The sequence below is a fragment of the Anopheles coluzzii genome, chromosome 3, assembly GCF_943734685.1.
Source record: "Anopheles coluzzii chromosome 3, AcolN3, whole genome shotgun sequence".
NCBI lineage: Eukaryota > Metazoa > Arthropoda > Insecta > Diptera > Culicidae > Anopheles > Anopheles coluzzii.
In genome coordinates this window covers 61,110,157-61,116,156 of record NC_064671.1, presented here as the reverse complement: position 1 = coordinate 61,116,156, position 6,000 = coordinate 61,110,157, and positions in this window count along the sequence as shown.

Below are 6,000 nucleotides of genomic sequence, written 5' to 3'. Positions count from 1 at the left end.
CGGTCTTTCGGTTTGTTCTTTCGCCACCTTGACCAGGTGCTTCGTGTCGCACTTCCTGCTCGTAACCGCAACACTACCACCGGGCTAAAAAGTCACACGGCATCGTTATCGGCTAGTGATGGTAACGGGTGAAGGCAGAAAAACCGGACACCAGATCAAGCTTAATTTGCTAACAGCAGATACCGATTGAGTTGTTTGCCGTGTACTCAGTGACTCCTACGCGGTGGTTGAAATTTTCGAACCCGATACGCTTTCAGCCATAGTAGCTACCATGGTGAACCCCGAGCAAGGCGCTAATTGGGAAAATATGCTAAAAAGGCCCACCCGCTACGGAGGGTTTGGTGGGGTGTACGGCACAGGTGGAACTTATCGTTTTGTTATTGCTGTATAAATTTCCCGATCTTTCGCAGATAACTTCCGTGGCCGGGCCGGAGGAAACCGGGAGTGAATGGAAAGTGATGACGTTGCACTCGGAGTTTTGCGGTGCGCGGTTCCTTTGCGGTTTGAATTAGATACCGGGGCCACAAAATCCCGGGCAACACGGTACGATAGCAGCACGCTGAAATCGTACATGACAACCACCACTGGCGACAGTGCGACGTTGTGAAGCAGGGATCGTAATTAGGCAGAAATCCGGCAGAAACTAACGATATAATAAATAACCGGTGCAGACATTGGCACCCGACGCAAAACCCGACGCACGTTTTCCTCAGGTGGTTCTGCCACGCCGCTGCCTCGTCTACGAAGTAGGAAAATCATTTAAACAACTTCATTCCTTCTGGCTGTGGAATCGATTCCCGCGCGCCGTGTCGATTTCACTAAATGGCCCAAAAGCACGCCTGGCAAATAAGCGACGTTTGCAGTACGGCGGGGTGGGGGGGGGGGAGGTGACTAGTGGGTGGGAAGGATTGTGGGACGAAGGCTCATTAAGATTTATTTGCATTTTACACTCGCTTCCATGGGAAAATGTTATCTGTTTGTAAAATACACCGGTTCCACCGATCATGCCGGAAGTATGGGGTTAAAATTAGATTATCTTCCCTTGATAGGCATATTTGGAATAGTGGCTGGGTAGTATTTTTGGCAACGGTGTGATGAATGTTTCTTATCTTTTTCGGGGGAAATGCAACGGGTATATGATTAGGGGAGTAGGTACATGAGTGGTTTCCGAATCATTGTTTTATTTTACAAAACAAAACTAACTAATCAGTGGTTTAATCTGTTATGCATTCTTTGTATGATGTAGTGCATAGTGCTTTTTTGTATAATGAGCAAAATAATGTAAGGGAAAAGTTTTGTAATGATATAAAAAATTAAATATTTATTCCGTAGCATAATCATCTTTTAATACCACTAATACATTATCAATCAACTAAAACATTGTTATTGTAGTACTTACTCACATTGATAAGGCGTCATTCATCAATTATGTAAAGGCTGGGGTACATTATCCGTACCCGCTAGTGTAGTTTCAATTTTCATTATGCGGCGGCTGATGGAAGTTTTTTTGGGTCACCGAGGGAATGCTCGTAAAAAATGTTACAATGGGTGCTCGGAAAATGTTTGATTTGTTTGTTCGCACAATACAAAATTTCAGTAACAAATGAAAATTCTTCTTGGTGACTTCTCAACCTTCTCAACGTTATGCCGGTCTCAAAAAGATCTCGCTCCTTTTTATGTACTACTCAGCCAAATAATCCGTCATTTGGTCCTTCGAATTTGGTTGCCACGGATGGAAGGACGGAAAATCTTAACACAGAATAGTCGCAGTAACGTTGCATTCAGTTAGTGTGACGACCACAGCGTGCGTGCCACTCGATTGTACAGGCAGACATTTGATGATACAGGCGTCCCCCGAGATACGACCCCCTCGAGTTACGACGATTCGCAGATACGACGATTTGGATTTTGACAGTTTAAAGTTGTCATTGAGATGAAATTGATATATTTTTTTGGAATTTCTGTGCTGATAACCGTTACAAACACTTTTCCGCAGATTTTACAACTCCCCAGTCTTGAATATCTATGTCGTTTAAACGGGTTTTGGTGGAAAAATAATACATTATCGTACATTATTTAAAATAAAATACACGATTTCATAGATTCCGACTCTTCAACTTCGGTTTTAAAATTTATATTCACATATATTCAACATACGACTATTTCGACTTACGCCTTGCTTTGGGACATTTTTTCGGTCGCAAATACAGTCGTATCTCGGGGGACACCTATAGTAGCATGCGATTTGCAAGTGACGACACGCGATTGGAAGCAAATGGCACGATAATGAACTGTAACGCTGTAAACAGGTGTTATACCTACTTACCTGTTATACCCTACCACCATACAAGCCCAATTCGTTTCAAAAAAATTGGAGATGGAGTTGATCAGCCGCTTTGTCGTCATAGTTGATTCATTGGTTGATTATTGGTCGTAATTTTATAAATACTTCGAAAATGCAGCCGAAACTCTTGCATAAATTATCGATTTTTTTCGTAATTAATAGCTTATGTTTAATATCATCACATGTTATGTGAAATAGAATAATCAATTTGATGATGATAAAATATGTAAAGCCAAAGAAACATTTCTGGAAAGATGGACATATTTATGGAGGACGAGAAAGATGGCTGGATGAAAAACGCTTCTGATGATGGTGATGCGAGTACATTGCATACCGTGCTGAGGAACCGATTATCTTAACCTTTTTTTTAAATTTTATTGCTGCAAGTGACAACTGTTCATAATATAAAGTATATTGTTTTTTTTTTTATTAATTTAGAGCAATTGTAAATGTACTAGAATAAAGTTAAAAAATTCACAAAAATCTGATTTTATAAAATAAACTACCTATTTGATGAGGATGGGGACCATCTGTTCTGTAAACTGGTGGAGGAGGGGTTTCTTCCAAAGTTACAGTTTGTTACACTAGGAGGGGGGGGGGGTAAAATGGTTAAACTGATCTATATAAATTATTGTACCGTCAACTCCATACAATTTTGAAAGGGGTTGGAGGTCGAATTCGCCTTTGAGGTTTGAACAGCGTAGCACTTACTGTAGACAAACAGTAACTTCTGCCATGTATAACATTCAAAGTTAAATATATTATTTTTGTGCAGATTTTATATCAACTTAACATCGGAGAACATTCGCATCATACAATAAATGTGGTTGAATTTACCTTTCATTAGCTATCACCTGCATTGGTTTCAAACATTTTCCAAATGATGTCAACATCCATAACCGTTGCATCCATTTAGCACTGATGTAGTTCCATTTTCTGGCGACATTGTGTCTGACAAGATTATCAAATCTTCAAAATGTAATCCTCCAGATCACTGCAAGGTTGAGCGAAAAGATGATGCAGGAACTTTACAGCCACACATAATAATTTTATCGCAACATATCATTTTTTTTCAATGCTCTGTCTCTACTGCTGCGTATTTCTTGTTTGGCAGAGTGAGATCGAGTGTGGCCGTTGTAAAAGGTCTCCCGCATGCGTTTATTTATTTATACGTTTGTGGTGTTTTAATATAGCGCTCCCTAAAGTCATCTACTCAAAAAGTTCTTTTGCGTGTAAATCCTGCTCAATTTCTTCCTGCCGTTGCTGGCCATTGCTCAAGAGCAGAGGGTTTAGTGTCCATGGTATCATCCAAATGAAGACAACACGTGGAGCAAAGACATGCCCATAGCGAGACACACATTTTGCCCGTGAAAAGCTCGTCTAGTGCTGAGAAACACTTTTCCACTTCCACGGCACGGAAGCGATAAAGCAAAACAAAGGATAAAGTGCGCTCGGCAGGATAACACAAAGGATAACATTTTATTGCAACCGCCAAAGTGCATTATTTTGTACGCCTTCGGAGCGGTGGTTAAAAATTACACATTATTTCAATCGTAAAAGTTTGTGTCGCCAGGGTGCGCATTTTAACTCGCATCCTGCTCCAACAGAGCGGCAAATGATACGGAGGGTGCTTTTATTCTGGTGGAGGTGCGGTTTGGTAGCGCGTAGTAAATTGTGTCACCAGCGTTGAATGTAAATTTTCAGAAAATGAAAAAAAAATACACGCTGATGGCTCGGTGTTGGAAACGGATCTTATCTTGTTTCAAGAGAATCGTAAAATCATGACAATCATGACGAACAGCAGAGACTGCATCATGAATTGTGTTGTTTGTGCGTTGGGTAAGGTGAATGTTAATTTGTTAGAGTTTTTATACTGCTTCGAGGAGAAGGCAGATAGAATTGCTTGATGCATCTATATTTGATAACATTTTCCATTATCTTAAAATGGGGGTATTACAGATTCATGCGGATAATTAGGATTGATCAAAGTCGAACAGAATAATTCGACGTACTTTATGACTTATCATATTTCATTATGGCTTGTTTCCTTGATATATTTTTTATACTAGCAATACTTTCAATAAAATCGTTTGAAATCAGCTGCTTGCACTAAAATAAAAGGTGGAAGACATGTTTATTTATTTCTCTCCAAAGTCTATATGAAAAATATTTTTAAATGAAGAAGAACGAATCTCATGTATACGCACCAGATCTTATACAAATAAAAAAAAAACAATGGCGATGGTATGAAATATTGAAGTATATTCAAAAGCCAGTAAAGCTTCCTAACGCTATCAATACCCTGAGAGAGAAAGAAAACGTATACGGGTGTTTTGATGTGACATGATAATTTCGTAGAGAGAAGCATTAAAAAATAGAAAAAATTAAGATGGAAGAATCATTTTACACATACAATTATGTGTGTGGTTATACCGTATTGTAAATCTGTAATTGCTAAATTTGTCAAATGCTGATTGTGTTTGTGGATTGCTCATCTAATATCATCTTATACATACAACGCACGGTACTATAATTGTTGCGAACTGCAACAGGATTCTTTCTTTCAGCCCAAGTAAATTGTTTTTATCAAATCAAGCGTTTTTTAAGCATCGATATTTTTATTTGCGAAGCTAAAAATCCGTCGCTTGTCTCGGGGTTAGGAGAAAGAATGAACTTTGAATGAACACCTTGCGATCGAATCGGTCGTTAATAATAATTAACAATAATCTTTTAAGGTTCTTTTTCGCAGAGTTCTTTTTTTCCAAGACGTTCAACATTTTACAACTTTCTTTTAACAATTAACAATTTATAAGAGTCTTCAATATTGTTTTTTCATTTACCAAGCGGTAGATCTAATTAGTTTCTCCTTCGAACCCAATTGGTTCGAGGGATCTACAAATAATGTCAATGGCGTCTTATGCTTAATTTTAAGGCACAGGAGCGAATACACCAGCGATCTCAAACTCATTTGTCCTCGCGGGCCAAAATGCCACTGAAAATAGTAGTACGGGCTATTGCTTAGTTTTTACATAATATTATGTGTTCCAAAATTTAGATCGTTAGCAGTTCTTTCCATTTCATTTTGGGATGATAGTTTCGTTACAAAAGGTAAAACTTTGATGTAAGAAAAAGTAATGAAAAAACTTTAGAAGATTATTTTCAATTGATCATAGGCCTCTGATATATGCAACATTTGCAAAGTTTTATGGCAACTAACAAGATTTAGTGGGCCACAGTCATTTACAGGGTTTTCCAATTGAGTTTAGACTAGCCGCATACTTTTTTTGAATAGTCGCAATAGATTCTTGACTAGCATCCTCTATTTTTGATTACGAGCAGTGGATTATTGACTAGGAGCAATTGATTTATCGACTTGAATAATAATCTGTGGATAATATTTAATATCATCCGCCCATTAGCTAAAAGCGTTTGTTTTACTGCCATATATCATCCAAAAAATAAGATATATTTTATCTGATAGGTTTTTGGTGCTATTGTTTTGATTTTATGAATGCACAATACAACACAAAAGCACTTAACGGCTGAATTGAAATATGCAGTAGTTAACCCACAGGCATAACCTAACCAAAAGCTAGATTAGGCAAGTTTTTTAGAGTGACCAGATGTAGTTCTATCGATTTTCGATCGAATATCGG